The sequence below is a fragment of the Dipodomys merriami genome, unplaced genomic scaffold (genome assembly GCF_024711535.1).
Source record: "Dipodomys merriami isolate MVZ:Mamm:240054 unplaced genomic scaffold, mDipMer1.0.p SCAF_2, whole genome shotgun sequence".
NCBI lineage: Eukaryota > Metazoa > Chordata > Mammalia > Rodentia > Heteromyidae > Dipodomys > Dipodomys merriami.
This window is the reverse complement of record NW_027203381.1, coordinates 17,801,048-17,814,343: the sequence shown is the minus strand read 5'-3', so window position 1 is coordinate 17,814,343 and position 13,296 is coordinate 17,801,048.

Sequence of the window (13,296 nt, the reverse complement as noted above, 5' to 3'; positions counted from 1 at the left end):
CGATTTATGTCTAATCTACTGTAGGCTGCAATCCTTCTACCTGTCCTTCTCTTGCTGGGATGAGAGGTGTTTGGCATTGTACCCAGATTCCTCCATAGCTAGGGTGACAGGCTCTAGCTATCTCACCCATGGAACCTGGAGAACTTTTCTTTGTTCTGGCTTTAAACCATAGTCCCTGACTTGTTTTTTGTTTTTTGCCAGTCCTGGGGCTTGAACTCAGGGCCTGAACACTGTCCCTGAGCTTCTTTGGCTCAAAACTAGCGCTCTACCACTTGAGCCACAGCTCCATTTGTGGCTTTTCTGCTTATGTGGTACTGAGGAATCGAACCCAGGGCTTCATGCATGCTAGGCAAGCACTCTACCACTCTGCCACGTTTCCAGCCCATAATCCCTGATTTGTGCTTCCTAAGTAGCTAGGACTACAGGCTTGAGCCAGTGAACCCAACAAATGCAGTTTTTTGTTTTTGTTTTTGCTAATTTTTTTGTTGGTTGTAGGACTTGAACTCTGGGCTTGGCACTGTTCCTGAGCTCTTCAGCTCAAGGCTAGCCCTCTACCACTTGAGTCACAGTGCCACTTCTGGTTTTCTGGTGGTTCATTGGAGATAAGAGTCTCCTGGAGTTTTCTTCCTGGTCTGGCTTTGAACCATGATCCTCAGATCTCAGCCTTCTCAGTAGCTAGGATTACAGGCATGAGCCATGGGTGCTGGTGCAGTTAAGTTTTTAATTAATTAATTTAGTGGTTCAGGGTGGCGGGGGAGGGGGAGGGAGATTAAATCCAGCCCCTTTCTCATGAGACGCAACTATACTACCAATGAACAACATCCCACCTTTGGTTAGTTGGGGACAAGATCTGGACATGTTGCCTCAGCTGACCTCGAGCACCTGGGCTCACTCAGCTCATCCTCCTACATCAACGCTGGAACTACAGGCATGTGCTCATCCTACATTAATGCTGGAACTACAGGCACGTGCCATTGGATTTAAATTTAAGCAATGGCATTATCCTTTATTTTGGCTTAAGTCTTGCTTAATTTTTCTATGAATCACTTCTCCCTGTGAAAACATTCTGTTTGCTTAAAATACTTCTTCCTGCACACTCCTGTGGAACAACTGCTGGCCAGTTTGTTTCACTTTTGCTAAATGTACGCTGAGGCGAACTGCTACTTTATTTTAATTGTTAGCACATAATCCATTTATTAGTTTAGATGTATAGTTAATAAAGTCATCCCTCAAGTGAAGGCATAAATCGGAAGAAAAGAACTAATCTCTGTTTACTGAAATTTTCCTTTCAAGTAAAATGACAGGCTATATTTTCTTTCTTACTTTCCTTTTTGGGGGGGGCGCGGTGCTGGTACCAAGGATTGAACTCAGAACCTCACACTCTTACTTGGTTGACACTCAGGGATACTACTTGAGCCACACCTTTAGCTGGTTAGTTGGAGATAAGAGTGACTTGGATTTGTCTTTCTGGTTGGCTTTGAACCCCAATCCTCAGGTCTCAGCCTCCTGAGTAGTTAGGATTACAAGTGTGAGCCTCTAGCATCTGGCTACTTCTTTTTTTTTTTTCAAGTTGTATTTTTACACTAATTTTGAGGAACTTTTGCATTCTGGGTGTCTGTCCTTATGTCCCTCTCTTGCCAGTCTTTACTCTCCATCCACTTAGGGGAACACTTCCTGTGTGCTGTGAGGTGAAAACTCAAGAACCTGACACATGTGGTCTGCTCCACCAGCCTCTGGCCCTGGATTACTCCCCGCCCTATTACTCCCCCCCCCCCCCCCCCCTTGCAGGCTGCTGCAGATGTGGGTTGGGAGATACTGTATTCATGTGACTTTCCACCTAAAAGGTAAGTGACTATGAACAGGAGTTTATTCTAACAAAGTGAGGGGGTGCCCCCGGGAAAATGGGAACCCTGGTGACCCAAAGCAAGTGGGCTACAGAAGTGACATCCATTGCTAGGTTCACTGGTGGTTCATGCCTGTAATCCTAACTACTCAGGAGGCTGAGACCTAAATAAGGATTGAGGTTTGAAGCCAGTCCAGGCAGACAAATCCAAGAGAATCTAGCCAACGCAAAGCCAGACGTAGAGATGTGACTCAAGGGGTAGAGCAACCAGCCTTGAGCAAAAATATTAAGCAAGCCTGGGTACCGTTGGCTCATGCCTTTAATCCTTGCTACTCAGTAGGCTGAGATCTGAGGACTGTGGTTCAAAGCCAGCCTAGCCAAGAAAGTCTGTGAGACTCTTATGCACCAAAATATGTACCAAAATTATGTACCAAAATAGCTGGAAGTGGAGCTGTGGATCAAGTGGTAGACTGTTCTGTTAGCCTGGAGCACAAAAGCTCCAGGGACACCACCCAGACCCTGAGTTCAAGCCCCAGGATCAGCACACACACACACAAAAAAAGGAAAGCAAGAACATGAGGCCGTGAGTTCGAGCCCCAGTATAATAAGAAAAAAAAAAGGAAAAAAGCGGCATCTGAAGGCTGGTTTTATAGACAAGAAATAGGAAAGAAGGGCCAGCAATAGGCGGCTGTGCTGTTACATTAGTGGCCTGAGGACAGTCATTGATTTGTGATGCACTTAGGCTGTACATTCCAGGAAGGGACTGATATAAGCGGGAACAGCTCTTGGGGTTGTTCGTCATCTTTATGGTGTCAGGGAGTCCACATGCTGCCATGCTGGGGCAGAGTGACCTAGGTAGCTTGTCACATGCCTCATGCTTACCTAGACTTAAGACATTTGTGGCCTCATTCTTGTGTTACTTTAAATCCTTTCTTACCATACAGCCTTCATTCTGTTCTTGTATTGGTTCTGGGGTTTTTGTATTTTTTTTTCTTTTTCGAAGAGTTGGTTATTTGTATGTGACTTGACCCTTTCCCTCACCCATCAGTACTGGTTGTCAGGAGAGATCACCCCTCCTAGGTATATTCTGTCTCCTTCATCTTCTGCTTCTTAACTGGTCCTTGAGTTCTTGCTCTGTTGCTGTCTATTTCCCTTATAAGTGTCTCTTCTACTAAGAAGCCTTCCTTGGTGTTCTTTATTTCACAGAACAAAAGCCAGCTCTGTATGAAGTCCTCCAAGACACTTCTTGGCCCCTTCTCAACCTGGGGTGTCATCTACCCCTCCCTTCAAAGTGGCTGTGCTCCAGCGGCTTTGGCCTCCATGCTGTTTCTGGAGCAGGGTGAGTGTGAGTCGCCCTCACACCTTCCCATTGGTGGTTGTCTGCCCAGAGTTTCCCTGGCTAGCTCAGGTGATCTCCTCCTAACCTGCTCCATATCTCTGCTCATTTTCTCTTGAACCCTTAGGCCTTCCAGCCAACTTTTATTTAAAAAAATAATAAATCTCGGTTCCCTTCTGCAGTAATGACTCTCCCTTTCCCTGCTTTCTTTTTCTTCACCGCTTGTAATAATCTGATGGTTAGTATTTTTACTTCATAGTTTCCTCCCATTTTCTCCCTCCACTAGAATTCGAGGGCAGGAGTTTTTGCTCCTTTTGTTCAAGGCTGTCTCTGCCTCTAACAGTTGGCTACACTAGAGGGCGCTGAAGAAATAGTTAGTGAATGCACTTTAACTGGAACAGTAATAGATGATCCTGGGCACCAGCCTCCACTTTTCTCTGCCTCCATTTCCTTCTGTATATACTGAAATGGTTGCCCTAACCATTCCTTAAAAACCCTCTATTTTTCATATTTATGGTTCTAATATGTTCAGTTTCTGGTGAGAAATACATTCATATTGAAATTAAAGGATATTCTGTCTGGCTAGATCCTAAAAATGTAAACGGGAGAAAAATCTGGTATTTGCATAGAGATCATCCCTCTTAAAGAAACAGTTTCTAACTCGTTAAGCTTTAAGATATATTGAATTCTAAGTTAAAAATGACATTATTTAGCAAATCTTTATTTATCAAATGCTTTCATTGATTAAAGACTTTCCTAAAAATGATTATTTTTCCATCCAAACTAAAAGACCCTCTGATTTGGTTTTCTAATTGATTTTGTTGATTAGGTGTGGTTTTAGGATGTCAGAGTCTATGAGTACACTATACATAATCATAAATGAAATTTATGGTCCATTGTATAGAGCTGCATAGTTTCTTTTTTTTATTGTGAAAATACTGAACAGAGGGGTTACAATTACATGGGCAAGGTAATGAGTACACTTCTTATCAAGCATTGTGCCTCCTCCTTTGTTTCCCCTTCCCGTTCCTTCTCATCCTCCCCCCCCCCCCCGCCCCCCACCCAATCCTCCCTGCTACCCCCCTACCCCCGCATAGTTTGTTTTATGAAACTTCTCATCTGCTAAATAAACCATCACTGTTGTTCTGTGGTTGTATTTACTAATGCAAGTGGCAAAGGAAGAGGGACTCATGACATTGAAGACTTCCTAGTATATTTCAAAAAGAGTGTTTCTCAGATTGAAGCCAAGACAATCTATATGATTAGAAAGGAGACCTGTAACATAATAGAGCAAATGAGCTCTGTTAAAGTTCGTTTAGCTCAGGTCTTGGAAAGTATTTATGAGAAATGACAGGCTCACTGCCAAACTATACCTCTAATTCTTTACTATGAGGAGTCTTGTTCTCAGGTATTAAAAAGCATTAACTAGGCATCTAGGAGGCAAGATATATTTTTTAATAGAGATAACATTCACATATAGAAAAATACACAAAGGGTATTGACCACTGCATATCCCTACCTAATCCATGAACCTGTCATTTTTCTTTCTTTCTTTCCTTCTTTCTCTTTTTGTCAGTCATGGGGCTTGAACTCTGAGCTCTTCAATTCAAGGCAAGTGCTCTACCACTTGAGCCGCAGTGCCACTTTCAGTTTTCTGAGTGGTTTATTGGAGATGAGAGTCTCACGGACTTTCTTGCCCGAGCTGGCTTTGAACCACGAACCTCAGATCTCAGCCTCCTGAGTAGCTAGGATTACAGGCGTGAGCCACCAACACCTAGTTAGAACCTGTCATTTTTCTTAAACTTTTTATTTTAAGGACAATGACAGATTCTCCCTCCCCCTCCCTTCTCTTCCTTTCCCTTCCTTTTGGTATTCCCATAACATGTGCTTTTCCAGTTTGGCCATTCATTAGTCCTGAAGCTTAGTTTTTTCTTTTTTCTTTTTTAATGAAAAACCAAAGATGTTTTCTTCAAACATGTTGTAAACAACAGTACTCAATGTCAAAATGTTGTTTCTGTGTTGTGGGAAGAATGTGCTATGTATATTAAACTTTTTATCTTCTCTTTCCCTCAGTATGCTACTCTCTTCTTACTTTTCCTCACTCTGTTCTTACTTTTCCTGTGAGCAACAAGTCTATTAGAGGAGTGTATGAGTAGATGTCAGGGTTTATCTCATTCCTCTTCTAGAATTTTGCCCTTCTGTTTCCAGGCACTTTAACAGTCCCCAAGTCTTTCCTTCAAGCCAATACTACTCCAGCTTGCTGCTTGGGGTTTAAATGTTGGGCACATGGACTGTAGACTGAGGCAGACTCCCAGGGAAGAGCCTGCCTAAGTGTGGATCTTCCCCCATGCAATAATCCTTTTCTATAGAGGGACAGGTCCCATCTGTGCCTGCTTTTGATCCTTTTACAGTCTTTAGCTAGTTAATCTCTTAATGTTTTGAATAGAGTTTCGTTGTTACCAGTAGGAGAGTTGTTCCTTTTTTTTTTTTTTTTCAGGTAAGGGGTAGGTTGGCTGGCACCAGGCCATCTTGGCCCTTCACAAAGCTGGGAAAGAGCTGGGAAAAGGTCTGGGCCTGGGCTAGGCCTTATCTAGGGTATGGGCGGAGAAAGGTGTGGCCACATCAAATTCAGATGTGACCTCAGCCGATGCAGATGTGACCTCTTCCAGGTGTGTCAGTTGCCTAGGTAACGCAGGTACTGGGTGGAGATGTTTCTGCCAGGAGGGTGGAGTCTGCTCGCCATCCAGGAGCCGACCTTACATTCCAGCCTTTTAATAATCATGAAATAGGGTGCAGATTTTCTCTGGCTACTTCCTGCTGACAAGGGGCGTTGACATTAGGGGTAAAAGGCTGGAATTTGATCCCCTCCCAGAGAAGGCAGTGAGCAGCAGCAGCTGTCCCTTGGTGGCATGAGTCCTTAGATGAAGTCTGGAGAAGTCTCATGAGGCCTTGAGGGGCTGGAAAAAAAATACTAGAGAGCAAATAAATGACAAGAGGAAGGACTTGGGGCTGAAAAATGTTGGTAAAAATGTGCCTAGCTTTTGAAGTTATTCTTGCATCTGGACCTTTAATTCAGGAAGATGTCTCCACCTTTCTGATAGGAGCAGCAAAGTATGCCTTAGCGTAGGTACTCGGCCCCTCCCCCTGGGTCACTGGTGTTCATTGCTTGCCATGTGTTTTGTTGGATCTATTAAATACTTTTCTGCCATAGCTCTCTATTTTGAACATTTGTGCGTTGGACTTAGAATTTCTCCTCCAGCAGGACCCGTATATCCTTGTACTTTCTGTTGATCTGTTTCCATAGCTTGGAAGACTGGTGGGAGAACGGTGCTTTTATTTATACTTTTCTTCTCTGAGCTAATCATGGAGGTACCAGCCCCTGCCAGCCATCTCTGCTCTGTTCTTTTGTTTTACCCGAAGCAGCTTTGGGTCTTCATAAGCTAGAAGTGAATGATTCACTTTTGGTAATCATTTTCCAAGTTAGGACCATGAGAAATCCTACAGATCCTGTGTTCCCCTGCGCGGGAACACCGAGCCGCCTCCTCCGCTGTTCCCTGTGGGCGGGGCATGGCGGTGGGTGGTTCTCTTCTATTCTGAGGCCTCCATGGAGGTGGGGTTGGATTCAGAGCTGTGGAGTCACAAACACCTGTGCCATTTATGGGTGTGGGCAGACTTGTATCTTGGGGGAGGACTGAGAGATATTTGCCCTTTCTGAGCTGCTCTGACTCACAGATACTCCTGACATTAGTCAAGAGCAGCCCAATCATGTAAATCGCCTTACGTTCAAGTTCTAGAGTGACTGACCTTTTCAGATTGGTGAGCAGCTATGCTCTGCACCTGTAGGTAGGAAATTCCTCTATCAGGTGTGTGATTTGTTGTTGTGTATGCCATGGGGAAGAGGCATAATGGTTGAAAACAATCTTGTTTCTAAGAGATTTGTGTACAGAACTGGTGACTTACACCTGTAATCCTAGCTATTCAGGAGCTAAGAGCTGAAGATTTCAGCCAGCCTGGGCAGGAAAGTCCATGAGACCCTTATCTCCAATTAACCACCAACAAGCCAGAAGTAGAACTGTAGCTCAAATGCTGGAGTGCTACCCTTGAGCTACAAAGCTATAGGACAGTACCCAGGCCCAGAGTTCAAGCCCCAGTCCCAGCATAAGGGAAAGAGGGAGGGGGAGGGGAAGAGTTTGTTTGCAACGTTAAAAGATTTGGCTCAGCCAGCTGGTCACACGGCTGGCTCACACCTGTGATCCTAGCTATTCAAGAGGCTGTGATCTGAGGATTGCTGTTCAAAGCCAGCCTGGGCGGAAGGTCCATGAGACTTCTATCTCCAATAAACTTCACAGAAAAAGCCAGAAGTGGTGCTGTGGCTCAAATGGTAGCGCACTAGCCTCAAGCACAAAGTTCATGGACAGAGCACAGATCTTCAGTTAAAGCTCTAGAAGGAAAAAAAAAAAAAAGATTTGACTCTAAGAACTTTGAAGGGGAGGTCAGGGAGGGGATCTAATAGGTGTTCAGTCTTCCCCTCTAGGTGCTGATCTAGCTGGTGCCATCTTCTGGAATCCTTCCCCTGCCTGAAGGAATCATGTAGACTATGTACAAAGACAGACAGCAATTGTCCCAGCTTTCTTAGCTCCTGATCCGAATGAACTAACTAGTTCAGGCATTTCTCAGTCACCTTTTCTATCCATCCTTTAGTTCATCAGTGTCTATTGCTAAGCTCACTGCTGTCCACAGCTGCCTCTGTTCCCTTCAGCTGGTGTGAAGACCCCCACCCCAGCAACTTTCACAGGATGTGTTTCCTTTTTCTCCCTCACTCATAGACAAGCTAGATCTGTTTATCCATCGGACAATCATTGAGAATCAGTGATAATCAGAAACAGGAGTTTTTGTTTTTTTTCCTTCATGAAGCTTCTGTTCTGGGAGAAATCACAGCTAATTAAATACAAATGGTAGGGCAAGGAATACTTTGAAGTGGATGTGGTGGATATAGAGGCCCAAGGGTGCTTAGGAGAGAATTCAGGCCCAAGGAGAGTTCAGCTAAGACCCATACCCACCCTTCTCTGCTGCTTAATAGAACATGGAAACATGGACAGAGAAAGAACGCTATATTGGGAATAAATATTCATCTTCTCTAACTTTTTGAGAAAGTAAATAATGAATTATTTGCAGATTGTCAGCTAAGAGTCCAGATATGACATGTAGATTTTTTTTTCCCTAGAGCTGGCCCAGGATTTCCCTCTGGGCTTGGGCACTATCCCTGAGCTTCTTTGTGCTCAAGGCTAGTGCTCTACCAATTGAGCTGCAGTGCCACTTCCAGTTTTTTTCTGAGTAGTTCCTGCTGGAGCTGGCATAAAACCATGATCTTCAGATCTCAGACTTCTGAGTAGTTAGGATTACAGGTGTAGGCCACCGGTGCCTGGCTTGTCCCTGAGTTGTTGTTGTTGTTTTCTTTTCCTTTTTTCCCCCTTTTTTCTCAAGGCTAGTGCTCTACCACATGAGCTACAGTCCCACTTCTGGCTTTTTGGTGATTAATTGGAGCTAAGTCTGACTTTCCTGCCTAGATTGGTTTCTAATTGTGATCCTCAGACCTCAGTCTTCCAAATAGATAGGATTACTGGTAAGATCTACAAGCATCTGACTCCTAAGCAGTTTTATTTACTAGATGAGATAGCTTTCATAGAAATTAATAGAGAAAACAAGAAAAACATGTAAAAATGTATTATTTCCCAAGCTAATCACCATTAAGAGGGGGAACACATTTTTTAAAAATATATTTTTATTGTAAAGATACTGTACAGAGGGGTTACAGTTACTTTAGAAAGGTAATGAGTACAGTTCCTATTGAGCATTGTTATCCCTCCTTTGTTTTTCTTTTACTATCCCTTCTCACCTCCACAACCCACTCCCCAACTCTCCACCCCCCCTGCAAAATTATAAAGTTTGTTTTCAACATAGTGTCTTGTGCATCTCATTGTTACAATGAGTATCCTTGTTCCAGCATTTTGTTATTTTCCATCCCCTCCCCAACATAGAAAGATGCAGGGCACCAGAATCAAATACAGTGAAAACAGGGGTTATACCATGGGGAAAGAACATACAAAAGAAGGGAACACATTCTTCCAGTCTTTTTCTTTCCAGAATAATCTGTTATTGTTACATTTACAGAAAGAGCCTTATGCAATGTAACTGATTTTTAAAAAAATTAATATACTATAAACATCTTCCTATGCCATTAAATACCATTCTATACCATCATATAAATACACAGGTTCTCATATGATGTAACTATTTAATTAGTTCCTTGGCTTTCAGCATTTTAGGATCTTACTGTTTTTTTTTTAAATAAACTACAGTACGTTGCAGAAATATTTTTTGTAACTTGTAAAACTAAATCTTTTTAGCTTTGGAACTTCTATGAAGTGTTTCTCCCTCTTTTTCTTCTTCCTTTGAGAAAGGATCTTGCTATGTAGCTCATGCTGGTCTCAAACTTGTAACTTCTTTCTTCAGCCTCCTACAAGCTGGGACTACAGGTTTGCAACATAATGCCTGCACTTATCTTTATTTTTAAGCTGAATTTGAAATATACTCACCATACATCTGTCACATGATACAAAAAAGAGGATTTTCTTATAGCTATTAGAGAAAAAATGATTGTGGAAACAGGAAAAATGCACTGAAAATTAAATGAATACTTCTCTCTGCATGTCCGTGATGTATTAGTTTGTATTAGTTTGTTTGTTTACCAAATTTGGTTACAAATTATGAAAGCAATTTCCTATTCTTTGTGGAGACAGGGTTGCTAGTTTGGTCTTGAATTTACAATGTTCCTACTTCACCTTTTTAAGTATTGATATTATAGGCATGTACCACCACATCTAGCTAACAATTTTCTTTTAATTACCCTATTGTGTTTTGTAATGGTAAAATTTTAAGAAAACATAATTTTAATTGTAAGGCTAAATCTTACAGCCACAGGTTTCATGTTATCTCTCAAAGTTGTATAGAACCTTGATAACAAATTTTAAAGTTATAAAAGTAGAAATTAAAAATCTTACCTAGATTAGAAATAAGATGGGCTGTGGCCTCATGATATCAAGTTTAGGTTCAAGTACCACAAATGGTTTAAATGTCTCCAGTCTGAACAGGTTGGTTGGTTGAACCTGCTTAAAAATGTGTTACATTCAGGTATCTGTAGCTCACCCTTCAGTCCTGGTTACTGAGAAGCTTGAGATCCAGAGCTGCAGGATTGAGGTTTAAAGCAGCCTGTGCAAAAAAATCAGAGAGAGAGAGGGAGAGAGGGGGGAAGGGAGAGGGAGAGGGAGAGGGAGAGGGAGAGGAAGAGACAGACAGAGACAGAGACAAAGAGACAGAGATGCAGAGACAGAGATGGAGACGGAGTCAGAATGGGGAGACCAGGGGAGAGAGAGGGAGGAATGAGAAGGGAAGCCAAGCTCAGTCTCCAAAACAACTAGCAAAATGCCATATTGGAGGTGTGACTTAAGTGGCAAGCTCAAGACTCTAGGTTGAAACTTGGGTGTATAAAAAAAAAATAAATGTTACCCTCAGAGATTTTTAGGTGTGTGTGTGTGTGTACCAGTGCTGGGGATTGAACTTGGGGCCTGGACACTGTCCGTGAGCTTTTTGTGCTCAAGGCTAGCACTCTGCCACTTGAGCCACAGCCCCACTTCTGGCATTTTTGGTGGTAAATTGGAAATAAGTATCTCACAGACTTTCCTGTCCTGGGGCTTTGAACTGTGATTCTCAGATCCCAGCCTCCCAAATAGTTAGGATTACAAACATGAGACAATGGTGTCTAGTTCCCTTTCTGCTTCTCTGACAGGTTGTGATGTGGTGGGGATGGGGGATGGGGTAGGGCAGACCAGGCGCATTCTCTAGTATGCTGTGCTACGCATGTGACTAGGTTTCACTATGTAGCCCAGGCTGGTTTTCACCTGTGTGATCTTCCCATTTTAGTTTCCCAAGAGCTGGCATTACAGCCGTGTACCATCATACCTAGCTTGTTATTTTACTTTTGATCAGAAACCATGCTTCTGGCAGGGTGCTGGTGGGTCACAGCTGTAACCATAGCTACTCAGGTGGCTGAGATCTGAGGATTGCAGTTTGAAGCCAGCTTGGGTAGGGAAGGTTGTGAGACTTCAATAAACTACTCGGAAAAGGCTGGGAGTGGAGCTGTGGCTCAAGTGGTAGAGCACTAGCCTTGTGCAAAAGAAGCTCAGGGATAGTGCACAGACCCGGAGTTCAAGCCCCAAGACTAGCACACACACACACACAAAAACAAAAACAAAAGAACAAAAGAACCCGTACCTCTGGCTAATACCTATTTCATATACAGTCTAGGTTATTGATCGACATATTTCTTATTTATTTATTTATTTATACTGTGATCAGACCTGAGGTAATGCTAGGTAAGTACTCTACCACTGAGTTACATTTTACTAAAATACTTTAAGATTATCTAAGCAGCCTGTCATTTTACAAATGAGAAAGAAAAGCAGAGCTAGTCAATGGTATAACTGATTGAGACTCAGTTTACCAGCTCAAATCAACACACTCACTGGTTTTCACCAGGATAACTCACTCCTCCACACACCCCTTCCTGAAGAAGAGAGAAAAGTGCTTGTGTTTCTGGAAGTGAGAACAATTAAACTGCTGTTTTCACATCTCAGATCAGTAAGGTCCTGGTTTGGCCTTATGGCAATGAAAGAAATATTGCTGATGAAGCGGATATAAAAAGGAAAGGTCTTGACACCTCGTGAAACTTCATTACCCTATTGCAGAGCGAGCATGTTCCCTGACATTCTGGTAGGCCCAAGGGTTCTGATGTTCTAGGATAAAGAAACAGAATGATCTAGAAGAGCCTTATCTCTTGGTAATGTTAGATAGAACTTTATTGCACAAACAACTTCATCTTATTATATTCTCCTCCCACACCGGTAGGAAGAATAATTTACAGAACTGTTACATGTCTGGATTTTTGTGACAGAAGAAAGGGCGGCTTCTCTGATTGCTGCGGGTGAGGGAGGAAAGGCTTGGGGACCATTTACCATGAAGCGGGCTGCATTCTGGGCTGCGCATTTTCAGTCTAATTAGGATGAGTTACATAAAAGTATCACTTGGCCTGGGCTGGCTTCTTGCAAAATAACCAAGACTTTCTACCTCTTTGCCTTCCAAATGGGGAAGTAGAAATGAGCAGGGCTTTATAGTTTTGTCGTGTGTGTGCGTGCGTGCGTGCGTGTGTGTGTGTGTGTGTGTGTGTGTGTGTGTGTGTGTGTGTGTGTGTATGGTATTTGCATGGGGGCTTGAACCCAGGGCTTGGCCATTGTCCCTTAGCTTTTTCACTTAAGTCTGGCATGCTCTACCACTTGAGCTACAGCTCCATTTACAGAGTTTTGATAATTAATTGGAGATAGGAGTCTCATGGACTTTCCTGCCTGGGCTAGATCTGAGCTACGATCCTCAGATCTGAGCCTCCTGAGTAGCTAGAAATCCAGGTAAGAGCCACCCATGCCAAGTTTAAGCAGGTTTCCTTTAAAGGTTTCCTTTAAAGCAACTTCCATTATGTTTGAATTAACAAAAGATTGAGTGCATGGATTTCAGCTGGTAAAAGTCTTCTAAATAGTTCTTCTAAATAGGCTTCTATGTATGTCTGAGGGATACATACTTTTAAGTGGTGGCTTTGTGTTTCGTGGGCTGGAAGGGAATATTGAAGAAATGAAAGCCTGGTTGTTGCTCCTGACATTTGAACAGAACTTCCAGGTGCAGAGATTGCAAGAACAATAGCTTCAGGCAGGTGTCTTGCTGGCTGCAGGAGAAATGCCATGGCAACACGCTGGTGACATCTGTGCTGGCGGACAGGCTGTGCCCACGTGCAAGTTCATGCTCTCAGGTTTTTGCCTGTATCACCACTGCTAGGAAATGCTCTATCCTTGCAGGCCTCTGTGCGTTCAGCCATGCAGCCTCACATCGCACACTTCAAAACAGCTTCTCATTGGCTCTGGGAGAGAACAAGGAGGGCTGGGGAAGATCAGTGATGAAACAGGAAAATGTTTACTCATAAACCCACACTGGGCACCCAGCTCTAAGTCAAGCT